Genomic DNA, 17,950 nt, shown 5'->3' with positions numbered 1-17,950 from the left:
GCTTCTGTGTGAAGTACAGTACTGTAAAGTACACTTATAAAACTACTTAACTAAGATTTTATTTTAGTAGACTGACCTAAAGTTGGAACTGACATGCCAAGAGGGAGTATTAACCCTTTTACCCCCAAGCTATTTGGAAATTTCCAACCCTTAACCCCTAGGCATTTTCTTTTTCAAGCACATTTTGCAATATATTTTTTTTTTAATTCCTTTAACAGCCTTAATTTTTGTCATAGAGAGGTCAGGTTGGTCTCATTGTTTTGGAAAATGCCTGAAGTTTCTCATAAAGTTATCAAAAATATGCAAAAAAATGTAAATAGCAGTTTTTTGCAAAGGCTTACCAGTACGTCCATGGGGGTAAAGGGATGAGTTTTGTGAAACGTACCAGTACGTCCATTGTGGGTAAAGGGATGAGTTTTGTGAAACGTACCACTACGTCCATTGTGGATAAAGGGATGAGCTTTGTGAAACGTACCACTACGTCCATTGGGGGTAAAAGGGTTACTGTAATGTCAAAAGGGCTTATCAGTATGAAGGTCACTATATCCATTTCATGTTATTTCATAATGATTTTCTTTCATGAAATGTTTAGCATATACTTTTTTTCATACAGTATTTTATACCAAAGTTTATATTTGATTTCTGGAGTAAAGAACTACATCATTATTAAATAATTTTCAATATTAAACTTACCCGATAATCATGTAGCTGTCAACTCCGTTGCCCGACAGAATTCTATGGAGGGATACGCCAGCTATCACAATACTAGAAGGGGGTGTACTTACCAGCGCCACCTGTGGCCAGGTACTCAAGTACTTCTTGTTGACACCTCCTCAATTATTCCTCTGTCGTGCTTCCGGCAAGACGTTCTGGGATACGCTTATGATCTTCGAGTTTGTTCACGGCTAATTGGTGAAGTATTCTCTCAGATTTCGGCTGTCGCATTACTGGAAACCTTCTTATATTAGCTAGATAGCTTTTATATAGTCCTGATTAACGGTTAACGATCTTTTGCTTGATTTTGGAAACCCCTTTGGCTAACTCTTTGGATTCAAGATGTCTGACATTTCGCAAGCCCCCTCCCATAGACGATGTAGGTCTTGCAATAGGCGTATTCCGAAGGCCTCGGTAGATCCTCACACCGCTTGTTCTGACTGTAGGGACAGGCCCTGTCAGTTAGAAAATCGATGTGAGGAATGCGCCGGACTTTCGGAACTGGAATTTGTCCGTCTTTTAAAATATTCATCTAAGTTAGAGAGAGGTAGAGTTAGGAGGAGTTCTTCTCACTCTTCAATGTTTTCCTCACCTCATGATCCCCTACCTTTTCCTACCCCTGTAGTGGCTACCCCCGAACCTACTGTTTGCCCTCCGCCTGATATGTCTGTTGTTTTGCGTGCTATTCAGGCCTTAGGCGATAAAGTAGAGTCAGTGGTAAGTGACCATAAGTCTCTGATGGCCGAAGTTAAGGAACTTAAGGTCAAGAGTGCAGTGGGTGGAGTTAGTGCCAGTGCTGTGACGAGTGCTAGTGTCAGTGCAGTGCCAAGTGCTAGTGTCAGTGCCAGTGTGGTGCGTGAGGATTCTTCTGTGCGAGCCAGTCGTCCTCCCAGTCCGGGACCTCTTGCAAGCTCCCATGCCCAGGGGAGAAGCAATGTCGAAGGGCATAAGGGTTCGGCAGGCCTTGTTAGGCGCACAGAAGTTTCCTCGGTGGTTGCGGGCGTGTCTTCCAAAGACCGTCACTCCCACCCGCAGACGATTGAGCCCGTCTTTTTCTCGTCCGCTGATCATCTGTCAGGGAAGAAACGTTGGTCTCAGGTCTCGAGACCACTTAAACGCAGAGTCCAGTCCGCGAGTGCTCAGCCAGGTTGCAGTCATTGGCTCAGCTCTGACTCGCCGCAGTCATCTGTCGACTGCACTCCGCCCAAGAGGAGTAAGGTTCTGCCACAACAGAGCTCGACTGTCGACCCTAAGTGGACTCTACTACAGTCCATGCAAGCACAGCTTTCGGACTTGATGCGTGAGTGTCGGGCTGAGAGTGTTGCTCCTCCGCCTCCGCCTACACTCCCTCCGCCTGCGCTCGCTCCGCCTGCGCTTGCTCCGCCTGATCGCAGTACCACCTGCCAGGCGTACGATGTTGAGCCACGGTCTGAGTTTGCTGTTCCCAGTGGTGTTCAGCCTCCGCCTTCTTTAAGGCAACCTTTGCTATGGGATCAGGAGGAGTATACCTCTCTTCCTCCGCCTCCCTTTGCTGCTCCACCAGTGGTGCAACTCTTGGCTGAGGTACAACAACCTCTCCCGTCCATGAGTCTGTCTCCTCAGCTCTCGCTGCAGCGAGCTCAACCATCCACAAGGCAAGCTCCACTACACCTTGGCCTTGTGCCTCAGGAGCCTCAGCTTGCGAGACATTTACCTTGTTCTGCGCAGCCTCAACCTCATTACGCTCCGCTCACACCACAGGAACAGGAACTTGCTACTCCGCTTCCTCCAACCGCTCAGCAAGCGCAATCCTTGGGTTCAACCGCTCATGCTAGGAGTCAGCCTCCTCCACCCATGCGCCTTCCTTCTGCTTCGTCTGCTATTCAGCCTTTGCAGTCTGAGCCTCAGGTTCTCCCTCAACAGTTACTTGAAGAGAAAACCACTGCTATTGTGCCTACTCGTTCTGACTCTGCTGTTCAGCATTCTTGTCCGATACCTTCGCTTCACTCTGGTGATGAGGCGTCTGATGATGAGGAGGCACACCTGGATCCCTCATCAGACTTGGATGAATCCAAGCCTTCTCCACAGTCTATTGACTTTCGTAAGGTCTTGGTTCTGCTTAGGGAGGTTTACCCAGACCACTTTGTCTCTGCTATTCCCCGCTCTCCGCCATCTGAGTTTTCGCTGGGCTTACAACAAGCTAAGTCCTCCTATACTAAGCTAGTCCTAGCAAGGTCCTCTAAGAGAGCATTAAGGATCTTAGGGGAGTGGCTGCAGTCTAAGCAACACCTAGGCAAGACTTCTTTCATGTTCCCGCCGACCAAGCTCACTTCGAAAGCGAGCGTTTGGTATGCCACAGGAGAAGCACCAGGCTTGGGAGTACCTGCCTCTGCCCAGGCTGACTTCTCAAGTCTGGTGGACTCGCCTCGGAGAACTGCTATGAGGCGCTCTAAGGTTTGCTGGACCTTCTCAGACCTTGATCACTTACTGAAAGGACTGTTTAGAGCATTTGAGATGTTCAACTTTCTTGACTGGTGCCTGGGGGCCCTCAGCAAGAAGACCTCTCCTGCGGACAAGGATTCTGCCATGCTATTAATGTCCTGCATGGATAAGGCCATTAGGGATGGATCTGGTGAGATTGCGTCGATGTTTGTATCAGGGGTTTTGAAGAAAAGGGAACAGCTGTGTACCTTCCTTTCCTCCAGCATTACACCTTGCCAAAGGTCACAACTCCTTTTTGCTCCGCTCTCGAAGTTCCTCTTCCCTGAAGAGCTGGTTAAGGACTTGTCTGCTGCCCTGATACAAAAGGACACACACGATCTTGTAGCCTCATCGGCTCGTAAGTCTAAGGTTACTACCTCAGTCCCCAAGACTTATCGCTCACCAGTGGCTGATACCCCTGCGACGAGGTTCATACCGCCCTTTCGTGGTAGAGCCCCCAGCCGAGGAAGCTCCCGTCCAGACTCTTTCAGGAGCAAGTCCAGGAAAGGCTCCAGGACATCTAAAGGTAAACACTGACTCTCCGCATCTCCAGACAGCAGTAGGAGCCAGGCTCAAGATCTTCTGGCGAGCCTGGGAGAAGAGAGGTGCAGACGCCCAGTCTGTCAGTTGGCTGAGGAACGGTTACAGGATTCCATTCTGCCTCAAACCACCTCTGACCACATCGCCCATCAACCTCTCTCCCAACTACAAAGAAGAGGACAAGAGGCTAGCATTGCACCAGGAGGTGTCGCTACTTGTGCAGAAGAAGGCAGTGGTTATAGTCCGGGACCATCAATCCCCGGGCTTCTACAACCGTCTCTTTCTTGTGGCCAAGAAGACAGGAGGTTGGAGACCGGTGCTGGACGTCAGCGCTCTCAACGAGTATGTCACCAAGCAGACGTTCACGATGGAGACGACGAAGTCGGTCTTAGCAGCGGTCAGACAGGAGGACTGGATGGTCTCGTTGGACTTGAAAGATGCATACTTTCACGTTCCTATTCATCCAGACTCCCAACCTTTCCTGAGATTCGTTTTTGGAAAGGTTGTCTACCAATTCCAAGCCCTGTGTTTTGGCCTAAGCACAGCTCCTATGGTCTTTACTCATCTGATGAGGAATATAGCAAAATTCCTACACTTGTCGAACATCAGAGCCTCCCTCTACTTAGACGACTGGCTGTTGAGAGCCTCCACGAGTCGTCGTTGTCTGGAGAATCTCAATTGGACTTTAGACTTAATCAGAGACCTAGGTCTATTAGTCAACATAGAGAAGTCTCAACTCATTCCCTCCCAATCCATTGTGTACCTGGGAATGGAGATTCGGAGTCAGGATTTTCGGGCTTTTCCATCGGCCCCCAGGATAAGCCAGGCCCTAGAGTGCATCATGAGCATGCTGAAGAGGAGCAGTTGCTCAGTGAGACAGTGGATGAGTCTCACAGGGACCCTCTCATCACTGGCCCTGTTTGTCGAGCTAGGGAGACTCCACCTCCGCCCTCTTCAATTCCATCTTGCAGCTCATTGGGACAAGGGTTCGACTCTCGAAGCAGTCTCTATCCCTATCAACCAAGAGATGAAGACCACTCTCCTGTGGTGGAAGCACAACCTCCTTCTCAGGGAGGGTCTATCGTTGGCCATTCAGACCCCCAATCTTCATCTCTTCTCAGATGCATCGGACTCGGGCTGGGGTGCAACCTTGGACGGACGGGAATGCTCGGGAACGTGGAACGAGGAACAAGGATTACTCCACATCAACTGCAAGGAGCTGCTAGCGGTTCATCTAGCCCTGTTGAACTTCAAGTCCCTCCTGCTAGGCAAAGTGGTGGAGGTGAACTCAGACAATACCACAGCCTTGGCTTACATCTCCAAGCAAGGAGGGACCCATTCGAGGAGCCTATACGAGATCGCAAGGGACCTCCTCATTTGGTCAAGAGGTCTAAACCTCACTCTGGTCACGAGGTTCATTCAGGGCGATATGAACGTCTCAGCAGATCGCCTAAGCAGAAGGAATCAGGTCATTCCCACGGAATGGACCCTCCACAAGAGTGTGTGCAACAGACTTTGGACCTTGTGGGGTCAACCTACCATAGATCTGTTTGCCACCTCCATAACCAAGAGACTTCCGCTGTACTGTTCCCCTGTTCCAGACCCTGCAGCAGTTCATGTGGATGCTTTTCTACTGAACTGGTCCCATCTCGACCTGTACGCATTCCCACCGTTCAAGATAATAAACAAAGTTCTGCAGAAATTCGTCTCGCACGAAGGGACACGGCTGACGCTGGTTGCTCCCCTTTGGCCTGCAAGAGAATGGTTCACAGAGGTACTTCTATGGCTAGTCGACTTCCCCAGGACTCTACCTCTAAGAGTGGACCTTCTACGTCAACCTCACGTAGACAGGTTGCACCCAAACCTCCACGCTCTTCGGCTGACTGCCTTCAGACTGTCGAAAGATTCGCTAGAGCTAGAGGCTTTTCGAAGGAGGCAGCCAGTGCGATTGCCAGAGCAAGAAGGGTTTCCACTCGTAGAGTCTACCAGTCTAAGTGGGAGGTCTTCCGAAGCTGGTGTAGAGCCAATTCAATATCCTCTACCAATACCTCTGTGACCCAAATAGCTGACTTCCTTCTACATCTTAGGAATGAGAGATCCCTTTCAGCACCTACGATTAAAGGATATAGGAGTATGTTGGCTTCAGTTCTCCGCCACAGAGGTTTGGACCTGTCTTCCAACAAGGACCTTCAAGACATTCTTAAGTCTTTTGAGACGTCTAAAGAACGTCGTCTTTCCACTCCAGGCTGGAATCTAGACGTAGTCTTAAGGTTCCTTATGTCATCTAGGTTCGAACCTCTCCAGTCAGCTTCCTTCAAGGACCTTACCCTCAAGACTCTTTTTCTCGTCTGCCTTGCAACAGCTAAGAGAGTCAGTGAGGTTCATGCCTTCAGCAAGAACATTGGTTTCACAACCGAATCTGCAACATGTTCTTTTCAGCTTGGATTCCTAGCAAAGAACGAGCTTCCTTCACGTCCTTGGCCTAGATCGTTTGAAATACCTAGCCTCTCCAACATGGTAGGTAACGAACTAGAGAGAGTTCTTTGCCCTGTCAGAGCTCTCAAATATTACCTTAAGAGGTCTAAACCTATTCGAGGACAGTCAGAAGCTTTATGGTGTGCCATCAAGAAACCTTCGAGGCCCATGTCCAAGAATGGGCTTTCGTATTATATAAGGCTTCTGATCAGAGAAGCACATTCTCACTTAAAGGAGGAAGACCTTGCATTGCTGAAGGTAAGGACCCACGAAGTAAGAGCCGTAGCTACTTCGATGGCCTTTAATAAAAACCGTTCTCTGCAGAGCATAATGGATGCAACCTATTGGAGGAGCAAGTCAGTGTTTGCATCATTTTATCTGAAAGATGTCCAGTCTCTTTACGAGAACTGCTACACCCTGGGACCATTCGTAGCAGCGAGTGCAGTAGTAGGTGAGGGCTCAGCCACTACATTCCCTTAATCCCATAACCTTTTTTAACCTTTCTCTTGAATGCTTTTATTGTTGTTTTTATGGTTGTTACGGTAGGCTAAGAAGCCTTCCGCATCCTTTTGATTTGGCGGGTGGTCTATTCATTCTTGAGAAGCGCCTGGGTCAAAGGTTTGGTAGAGGTCCTTTAGTAGGGGTTGCAACCCCGTGTACTTTGGCACCTTTGGGTTGATTCAGCCTCCAAGAGGAACGCTGCGCTCAGTAAGGAAGACGAACTTTAAAAAAGAGGCAGAGTAACGGTTCAAGTCGACTTCCTTACCAGGTACTTATTATTTCATTGTTATTTGAGATAACTGTTATATGAAATATGGGATACTTAGCTATCCTTTAATCTTGTACACTGGTTTTCACCCACCTCCCTGGGTGTGAATCAGCTACATGATTATCGGGTAAGTTTAATATTGAAAAATGTTATTTTTATTAGTAAAATAAATTTTTGAATATACTTACCCGATAATCATGATTTAATCGACCCTCCCTTCCTCCCCAGAGAGAACCAGTGGACCGAGGAATAATTGAGGAGGTGTCAACAAGAAGTACTTGAGTACCTGGCCACAGGTGGCGCTGGTAAGTACACCCCCTTCTAGTATTGTGATAGCTGGCGTATCCCTCCATAGAATTCTGTCGGGCAACGGAGTTGACAGCTACATGATTATCGGGTAAGTATATTCAAAAATTTATTTTACTAATAAAAATAACATAATTTGTGATATTTTTTATGTAAGTTCACTGCAGACAGAAATGTTCCCCAGTTTCCATTTAGTGCTGTGTGTCCTTTTGAAAGGGATTGGTGCACTACTTAAAATTTGGAGGAACTTGTAGTAATAATAGCTTTGCTTTTTAGGTATTTTTATACATATCTTGATTTATTTATTTTCAATATTAAACTTACCCGATAATCATGTAGCTGTCAACTCCGTTGCCCGACAGAATTCTATGGAGGGATACGCCAGCTATCACAATACTAGAAGGGGGTGTACTTACCAGCGCCACCTGTGGCCAGGTACTCAAGTACTTCTTGTTGACACCTCCTCAATTATTCCTCTGTCGTGCTTCCGGCAAGACGTTCTGGGATACGCTTATGATCTTCGAGTTTGTTCACGGCTAATTGGTGAAGTATTCTCTCAGATTTCGGCTGTCGCATTACTGGAAACCTTCTTATATTAGCTAGATAGCTTTTATATAGTCCTGATTAACGGTTAACGATCTTTTGCTTGATTTTGGAAACCCCTTTGGCTAACTCTTTGGATTCAAGATGTCTGACATTTCGCAAGCCCCCTCCCATAGACGATGTAGGTCTTGCAATAGGCGTATTCCGAAGGCCTCGGTAGATCCTCACACCGCTTGTTCTGACTGTAGGGACAGGCCCTGTCAGTTAGAAAATCGATGTGAGGAATGCGCCGGACTTTCGGAACTGGAATTTGTCCGTCTTTTAAAATATTCATCTAAGTTAGAGAGAGGTAGAGTTAGGAGGAGTTCTTCTCACTCTTCAATGTTTTCCTCACCTCATGATCCCCTACCTTTTCCTACCCCTGTAGTGGCTACCCCCGAACCTACTGTTTGCCCTCCGCCTGATATGTCTGTTGTTTTGCGTGCTATTCAGGCCTTAGGCGATAAAGTAGAGTCAGTGGTAAGTGACCATAAGTCTCTGATGGCCGAAGTTAAGGAACTTAAGGTCAAGAGTGCAGTGGGTGGAGTTAGTGCCAGTGCTGTGACGAGTGCTAGTGTCAGTGCAGTGCCAAGTGCTAGTGTCAGTGCCAGTGTGGTGCGTGAGGATTCTTCTGTGCGAGCCAGTCGTCCTCCCAGTCCGGGACCTCTTGCAAGCTCCCATGCCCAGGGGAGAAGCAATGTCGAAGGGCATAAGGGTTCGGCAGGCCTTGTTAGGCGCACAGAAGTTTCCTCGGTGGTTGCGGGCGTGTCTTCCAAAGACCGTCACTCCCACCCGCAGACGATTGAGCCCGTCTTTTTCTCGTCCGCTGATCATCTGTCAGGGAAGAAACGTTGGTCTCAGGTCTCGAGACCACTTAAACGCAGAGTCCAGTCCGCGAGTGCTCAGCCAGGTTGCAGTCATTGGCTCAGCTCTGACTCGCCGCAGTCATCTGTCGACTGCACTCCGCCCAAGAGGAGTAAGGTTCTGCCACAACAGAGCTCGACTGTCGACCCTAAGTGGACTCTACTACAGTCCATGCAAGCACAGCTTTCGGACTTGATGCGTGAGTGTCGGGCTGAGAGTGTTGCTCCTCCGCCTCCGCCTACACTCCCTCCGCCTGCGCTCGCTCCGCCTGCGCTCGCTCCGCCTGCGCTCGCTCCGCCTGCGCTTGCTCCGCCTGATCGCAGTACCACCTGCCAGGCGTACGATGTTGAGCCACGGTCTGAGTTTGCTGTTCCCAGTGGTGTTCAGCCTCCGCCTTCTTTAAGGCAACCTTTGCTATGGGATCAGGAGGAGTATACCTCTCTTCCTCCGCCTCCCTTTGCTGCTCCACCAGTGGTGCAACTCTTGGCTGAGGTACAACAACCTCTCCCGTCCATGAGTCTGTCTCCTCAGCTCTCGCTGCAGCGAGCTCAACCATCCACAAGGCAAGCTCCACTACACCTTGGCCTTGTGCCTCAGGAGCCTCAGCTTGCGAGACATTTACCTTGTTCTGCGCAGCCTCAACCTCATTACGCTCCGCTCACACCACAGGAACAGGAACTTGCTACTCCGCTTCCTCCAACCGCTCAGCAAGCGCAATCCTTGGGTTCAACCGCTCATGCTAGGAGTCAGCCTCCTCCACCCATGCGCCTTCCTTCTGCTTCGTCTGCTATTCAGCCTTTGCAGTCTGAGCCTCAGGTTCTCCCTCAACAGTTACTTGAAGAGAAAACCACTGCTATTGTGCCTACTCGTTCTGACTCTGCTGTTCAGCATTCTTGTCCGATACCTTCGCTTCACTCTGGTGATGAGGCGTCTGATGATGAGGAGGCACACCTGGATCCCTCATCAGACTTGGATGAATCCAAGCCTTCTCCACAGTCTATTGACTTTCGTAAGGTCTTGGTTCTGCTTAGGGAGGTTTACCCAGACCACTTTGTCTCTGCTATTCCCCGCTCTCCGCCATCTGAGTTTTCGCTGGGCTTACAACAAGCTAAGTCCTCCTATACTAAGCTAGTCCTAGCAAGGTCCTCTAAGAGAGCATTAAGGATCTTAGGGGAGTGGCTGCAGTCTAAGCAACACCTAGGCAAGACTTCTTTCATGTTCCCGCCGACCAAGCTCACTTCGAAAGCGAGCGTTTGGTATGCCACAGGAGAAGCACCAGGCTTGGGAGTACCTGCCTCTGCCCAGGCTGACTTCTCAAGTCTGGTGGACTCGCCTCGGAGAACTGCTATGAGGCGCTCTAAGGTTTGCTGGACCTTCTCAGACCTTGATCACTTACTGAAAGGACTGTTTAGAGCATTTGAGATGTTCAACTTTCTTGACTGGTGCCTGGGGGCCCTCAGCAAGAAGACCTCTCCTGCGGACAAGGATTCTGCCATGCTATTAATGTCCTGCATGGATAAGGCCATTAGGGATGGATCTGGTGAGATTGCGTCGATGTTTGTATCAGGGGTTTTGAAGAAAAGGGAACAGCTGTGTACCTTCCTTTCCTCCAGCATTACACCTTGCCAAAGGTCACAACTCCTTTTTGCTCCGCTCTCGAAGTTCCTCTTCCCTGAAGAGCTGGTTAAGGACTTGTCTGCTGCCCTGATACAAAAGGACACACACGATCTTGTAGCCTCATCGGCTCGTAAGTCTAAGGTTACTACCTCAGTCCCCAAGACTTATCGCTCACCAGTGGCTGATACCCCTGCGACGAGGTTCATACCGCCCTTTCGTGGTAGAGCCCCCAGCCGAGGAAGCTCCCGTCCAGACTCTTTCAGGAGCAAGTCCAGGAAAGGCTCCAGGACATCTAAAGGTAAACACTGACTCTCCGCATCTCCAGACAGCAGTAGGAGCCAGGCTCAAGATCTTCTGGCGAGCCTGGGAGAAGAGAGGTGCAGACGCCCAGTCTGTCAGTTGGCTGAGGAACGGTTACAGGATTCCATTCTGCCTCAAACCACCTCTGACCACATCGCCCATCAACCTCTCTCCCAACTACAAAGAAGAGGACAAGAGGCTAGCATTGCACCAGGAGGTGTCGCTACTTGTGCAGAAGAAGGCAGTGGTTATAGTCCGGGACCATCAATCCCCGGGCTTCTACAACCGTCTCTTTCTTGTGGCCAAGAAGACAGGAGGTTGGAGACCGGTGCTGGACGTCAGCGCTCTCAACGAGTATGTCACCAAGCAGACGTTCACGATGGAGACGACGAAGTCGGTCTTAGCAGCGGTCAGACAGGAGGACTGGATGGTCTCGTTGGACTTGAAAGATGCATACTTTCACGTTCCTATTCATCCAGACTCCCAACCTTTCCTGAGATTCGTTTTTGGAAAGGTTGTCTACCAATTCCAAGCCCTGTGTTTTGGCCTAAGCACAGCTCCTATGGTCTTTACTCATCTGATGAGGAATATAGCAAAATTCCTACACTTGTCGAACATCAGAGCCTCCCTCTACTTAGACGACTGGCTGTTGAGAGCCTCCACGAGTCGTCGTTGTCTGGAGAATCTCAATTGGACTTTAGACTTAATCAGAGACCTAGGTCTATTAGTCAACATAGAGAAGTCTCAACTCATTCCCTCCCAATCCATTGTGTACCTGGGAATGGAGATTCGGAGTCAGGATTTTCGGGCTTTTCCATCGGCCCCCAGGATAAGCCAGGCCCTAGAGTGCATCATGAGCATGCTGAAGAGGAGCAGTTGCTCAGTGAGACAGTGGATGAGTCTCACAGGGACCCTCTCATCACTGGCCCTGTTTGTCGAGCTAGGGAGACTCCACCTCCGCCCTCTTCAATTCCATCTTGCAGCTCATTGGGACAAGGGTTCGACTCTCGAAGCAGTCTCTATCCCTATCAACCAAGAGATGAAGACCACTCTCCTGTGGTGGAAGCACAACCTCCTTCTCAGGGAGGGTCTATCGTTGGCCATTCAGACCCCCAATCTTCATCTCTTCTCAGATGCATCGGACTCGGGCTGGGGTGCAACCTTGGACGGACGGGAATGCTCGGGAACGTGGAACGAGGAACAAGGATTACTCCACATCAACTGCAAGGAGCTGCTAGCGGTTCATCTAGCCCTGTTGAACTTCAAGTCCCTCCTGCTAGGCAAAGTGGTGGAGGTGAACTCAGACAATACCACAGCCTTGGCTTACATCTCCAAGCAAGGAGGGACCCATTCGAGGAGCCTATACGAGATCGCAAGGGACCTCCTCATTTGGTCAAGAGGTCTAAACCTCACTCTGGTCACGAGGTTCATTCAGGGCGATATGAACGTCTCAGCAGATCGCCTAAGCAGAAGGAATCAGGTCATTCCCACGGAATGGACCCTCCACAAGAGTGTGTGCAACAGACTTTGGACCTTGTGGGGTCAACCTACCATAGATCTGTTTGCCACCTCCATAACCAAGAGACTTCCGCTGTACTGTTCCCCTGTTCCAGACCCTGCAGCAGTTCATGTGGATGCTTTTCTACTGAACTGGTCCCATCTCGACCTGTACGCATTCCCACCGTTCAAGATAATAAACAAAGTTCTGCAGAAATTCGTCTCGCACGAAGGGACACGGCTGACGCTGGTTGCTCCCCTTTGGCCTGCAAGAGAATGGTTCACAGAGGTACTTCTATGGCTAGTCGACTTCCCCAGGACTCTACCTCTAAGAGTGGACCTTCTACGTCAACCTCACGTAGACAGGTTGCACCCAAACCTCCACGCTCTTCGGCTGACTGCCTTCAGACTGTCGAAAGATTCGCTAGAGCTAGAGGCTTTTCGAAGGAGGCAGCCAGTGCGATTGCCAGAGCAAGAAGGGTTTCCACTCGTAGAGTCTACCAGTCTAAGTGGGAGGTCTTCCGAAGCTGGTGTAGAGCCAATTCAATATCCTCTACCAATACCTCTGTGACCCAAATAGCTGACTTCCTTCTACATCTTAGGAATGAGAGATCCCTTTCAGCACCTACGATTAAAGGATATAGGAGTATGTTGGCTTCAGTTCTCCGCCACAGAGGTTTGGACCTGTCTTCCAACAAGGACCTTCAAGACATTCTTAAGTCTTTTGAGACGTCTAAAGAACGTCGTCTTTCCACTCCAGGCTGGAATCTAGACGTAGTCTTAAGGTTCCTTATGTCATCTAGGTTCGAACCTCTCCAGTCAGCTTCCTTCAAGGACCTTACCCTCAAGACTCTTTTTCTCGTCTGCCTTGCAACAGCTAAGAGAGTCAGTGAGGTTCATGCCTTCAGCAAGAACATTGGTTTCACAACCGAATCTGCAACATGTTCTTTTCAGCTTGGATTCCTAGCAAAGAACGAGCTTCCTTCACGTCCTTGGCCTAGATCGTTTGAAATACCTAGCCTCTCCAACATGGTAGGTAACGAACTAGAGAGAGTTCTTTGCCCTGTCAGAGCTCTCAAATATTACCTTAAGAGGTCTAAACCTATTCGAGGACAGTCAGAAGCTTTATGGTGTGCCATCAAGAAACCTTCGAGGCCCATGTCCAAGAATGGGCTTTCGTATTATATAAGGCTTCTGATCAGAGAAGCACATTCTCACTTAAAGGAGGAAGACCTTGCATTGCTGAAGGTAAGGACCCACGAAGTAAGAGCCGTAGCTACTTCGATGGCCTTTAATAAAAACCGTTCTCTGCAGAGCATAATGGATGCAACCTATTGGAGGAGCAAGTCAGTGTTTGCATCATTTTATCTGAAAGATGTCCAGTCTCTTTACGAGAACTGCTACACCCTGGGACCATTCGTAGCAGCGAGTGCAGTAGTAGGTGAGGGCTCAGCCACTACATTCCCTTAATCCCATAACCTTTTTTAACCTTTCTCTTGAATGCTTTTATTGTTGTTTTTATGGTTGTTACGGTAGGCTAAGAAGCCTTCCGCATCCTTTTGATTTGGCGGGTGGTCTATTCATTCTTGAGAAGCGCCTGGGTCAAAGGTTTGGTAGAGGTCCTTTAGTAGGGGTTGCAACCCCGTGTACTTTGGCACCTTTGGGTTGATTCAGCCTCCAAGAGGAACGCTGCGCTCAGTAAGGAAGACGAACTTTAAAAAAGAGGCAGAGTAACGGTTCTATTCGACTTCCTTACCAGGTACTTATTATTTCATTGTTATTTGAGATAACTGTTATATGAAATATGGGATACTTAGCTATCCTTTAATCTTGTACACTGGTTTTCACCCACCTCCCTGGGTGTGAATCAGCTACATGATTATCGGGTAAGTTTAATATTGAAAAATGTTATTTTTATTAGTAAAATAAATTTTTGAATATACTTACCCGATAATCATGATTTAATCGACCCTCCCTTCCTCCCCAGAGAGAACCAGTGGACCGAGGAATAATTGAGGAGGTGTCAACAAGAAGTACTTGAGTACCTGGCCACAGGTGGCGCTGGTAAGTACACCCCCTTCTAGTATTGTGATAGCTGGCGTATCCCTCCATAGAATTCTGTCGGGCAACGGAGTTGACAGCTACATGATTATCGGGTAAGTATATTCAAAAATTTATTCTACTAATAAAAATAACATTTTTTTAAATATTAGAAATTACTTTAGGATTGAAGTAAAGTCTCTTTTTAAAAGGATTGGTGCACTAGTTAAAATTTAGAGGGATTTTTAGCATTAATAGTTTTGGTTTTTAGGCATTTTTATACAACCCTGGAATTATTTCATGTTTAAAAGTATATTAGAAATAATTTGACAAGTTATGTAAATGCCACTATATGAATTTCATACTCTCAAAAGCCTAAAAGTGTCGAGAAAACAAAGTTATTTAAAAAAACATAAGGTAAAGGGTAGTTGAAAAGAGGCCAATACTGTAAAAAAAGAAAAAAGTTATAATAGCATTTAGCAGAATGGTCAGCTTGGTTGATGCTGAAGATATGCACTGTTTAAGAGACTGAAAGATTCCTTTTTATTTTCATATTGCAATTTTTCTGTTTCACGAACATCTTCATTATAAATACCCTCTTTATAATTGGATTTTAGTAATGGAGCAAAATTAATTTTGAATGTTGTACTGTAGTGCATTTGTTTTATACACTTTATTTGACAACTCACTCTGTAACTTTATAACTAAAGTTTGAAACGATAGGTGGGTTTTGTAATATATTCATAAGCCGAAGGAATATTTGAGTTTTCAACACTTCCAGTTTAATGTATATAGTCATCCCCTGCTTATCGAGGATTCGCATATGAAACCTGACTATTTGTTGACTTTTCTAGTTGGAAATCAAAGTCATGGGTTCCAGGTTAGGCTTACTCTAAGTCAAAATCTAACTAAATTGGACTTACAAACAGCTTTTTGTAACCTATTATATATGTTTAAGGACCTTCTGTACTGTTTATTTCTTCGTTTTGCAGATCTTGTGGAAGATGGGCTTCTCACGGCACCCCAGATGTGTGTCCAGCAGTTTCCAGTCTAATCGGAGCCTTGGGGCCACTTCTTGGTCCCCTCGGGACTAGAGAAAGATGCTACTTAGTTTGATACCTGGTATGTAAAATGGAAATTACCTGGGGAAGTGATCTATTGCCTTGATTTCTCTAATGAATATAAAGTACTTACAGTATTTCTAACATTTAATGTCTGCCTTATAGATTCTGTTAACTTTTTTTCTTACTTTCACTCTATACATTTGTCCCTTTCACATATTTATGAAAAGGTGAGTATTCCATATTGTAGATCAAGTAAGTGGTGTTCTTAATTACCTTGAATTAGTTTAGATGGGTTGTGTCCTTACAGTCGAATATTATGATTATTATTATTACTAGCTAAGCTATAACCCTTCTAGGGAAAGCAGGATGCTATAAGCCTATTAGCTCTAACAAGGAAAATAGTTTAATGAGGAAATGAAATAAGGAAACATAGAATAGTGTGCCTGAGTGTACCCTCAAGCAAAAGAACTGTAAACTCTAACCCAAGACAGTGGAAGACCATGATACAGAGGCTATGGCACTACCCCAAAGAATAATAGTTTGATTTTGGAGTGTCTATCTCCTAGAAGACACTGGACACATCAACCAAGCTGATCATTCTGGTAGATGCAATTTTCATTTTCTTTCCACGCTTATGGTATTGATCTCTTCTTGTTAACTAAAAATATTTTTTAAATTTACACTTCATTAGTGAGCATCGACAATTGCACAGTTTACAAAACTAGAATTCTAAGTTACGACAAGGAAAAAACTACATTCTACACTTATAAAAAAATGTAATTTTAATCGGAAATTCAACGTAGAAATATACTGTTCTCGGCCGTATTATTTTGTTTGGTCCAAAATAATATTACTATCATCATTAACAATACATGAACCATATTTATTTTACAACTGGTTATCTTGTATTTATCAATCTCTCATACAGCACCAACAGCACATGAAACTCTACGGAAAATACGCGACTTTGGCTTCAAATTGGTCGACCACCCGCCTTACTCTCCAAACGTGATCCCCTCCGACTATCACCTCTTTCCACAACTGAAGAAACATCTCAAGTGAACAAAATTTCATGAGTTTTCATAACCCAGTCAAAAAAAAACAATTACGAGGATCTCAATGTGAAGCTGGGCTCTTAGGTGAGGATGCTATAGTGGCATAGCTATATCTTGCTCCCCCCAGATTGCTATTTTAGTCTCAGAGTTTAGAATCTACAAAATTTATCTTTATTTTCTTATTACTTTTTCATAAATATGCAACTTCCAGTGCACACTTGTCTTCTCTTCTGTCCCATTGGAAAATTCTGGCCACAGCTTCATTATAGTTTGCAGAATCAGCAAGTCAGTCCGAAAGCTCCATTCTTGAACGAAGTAGCAAGAAATACGCGTAAAGGGAAGGAACGAACACTGCAAAGACTTTTTCGTGAGGATTACAGTGTGCCAGGCCAGGCAAAAACGTGCAATACCCATTTCAGATCTGTTCCGTGGTCATGAACAAACAGTGAGAAATCAAAATTGTTCTCTAGCCTCAGGTAGTGCCATAGACTTCCACTGCCTTGGGGTAGAAATCTCTACTTGAGGGTACACTTGGGCACACTATTCTATCTTATAACTCTTCCTCTTGTTTTGTTTTTTTCTTTAAGGTTTTAGTCTTTATATGAAAGATTTATATCAATGTTGTATCCATTCTTAAAATATTTTATAATTGTTCATTACTCCTCTTGTACTTTATCTATTTCCTTTCCTCACTGGGCTATTATTCCCCGTTGGAACCCTTGGGCTTACAGCATCCTGCTTTTCCAACTCAGGTTGTAGCTTAGCTAGTAATAATAATAATAATATATTTTCTTCTTTGTCATAACTTTCAAGTTTAGTAAAGTGTGTGCATATAATTGTGGTGTTGGTTGGTTGTGGTGTGACTATCAACGAATCCACTGTGAAGCCGATGGAGGTTGTACACATTACTGGGTTTTCGTGTGTTGTTAGCGAGAAGTGCAACTGTGCATTCCTCTTGCTATCCAAAATGGTGTTGACATGTAACTTGTGTTCTTTAAGGATATGTGTTAATGCTACAGATGATGGGAGAAATTACTTGACGTTTGTTACAAGATATTTCTGATAAGTATCAGAGATGGGGCTTTGTCGTAAGTGACTTTTTTAGTTAATTGTTACTTATGTACCGACTTGGTGGTAATGGTGATTGTGTAATGACATGATAATGATTATTCTTATAATTATTGGTGTGAGTTTATATATGTTTATGTTATGTGGTGATTACCCATGTTTCTGCTGTATTGATAAGTAAATTGTTTGTGGTGTTGGTATGTTTTATTGACTTGTTATACTGTAATTCTTACAGGTCGAAATAAAGTTTTTATTGAGACAACCCGAGTTTATGTGATATCCAAGCAAGCATTTCAACAGTACTCAACATGACAGGTAAAAAGGGCAGCTCTACTGGAGAGGACAACATTGCTGGGATGTTACTGGAGGCACAGAAGAAGGCAAAACAACAGAGGAGAACTGTTAAGGCAAAACTAACGCATAAGCTTGGTATGTTTCATGAGTAAAGGTCCCCAACTCACAAAGATTCGGACATTTGGACCTTTTCAAATCAAAGATAATGTAAAGAAAAGAACAACTGGGAAGGCCTATGGGGATATATTCAATTATATTGTCACATGAGGCTTGTACATTGATGTTGTTGATGAATATAACAGTCT

The 17,950-nt window shown here is 46.0% G+C and overlaps 1 long non-coding RNA gene across 1 annotated transcript in view; it reads left to right on the top strand.

Annotated features, from left to right (window-relative positions):
• The window catches only part of LOC137660157 (uncharacterized), a 40,137-nt gene extending 22,514 nt beyond the window's left edge, over positions 1-17,623 (top strand). The window contains exons 5-6 of the long non-coding RNA XR_011047644.1: positions 15,157-15,286; positions 16,157-17,623. This is a non-coding gene — a long non-coding RNA (uncharacterized lncRNA). The remainder of the gene's footprint in view (positions 1-15,156; positions 15,287-16,156) is intronic.
• The last annotated feature ends 327 nt before the right edge of the window (positions 17,624-17,950 follow it).

The sequence above is a fragment of the Palaemon carinicauda genome, chromosome 20 (genome assembly GCF_036898095.1).
Source record: "Palaemon carinicauda isolate YSFRI2023 chromosome 20, ASM3689809v2, whole genome shotgun sequence".
Lineage (NCBI taxonomy): Eukaryota > Metazoa > Arthropoda > Malacostraca > Decapoda > Palaemonidae > Palaemon > Palaemon carinicauda.
The sequence above is the reverse complement of the archived record's forward strand: the minus strand, read 5'-3'. Positions and strand labels throughout refer to the sequence as shown.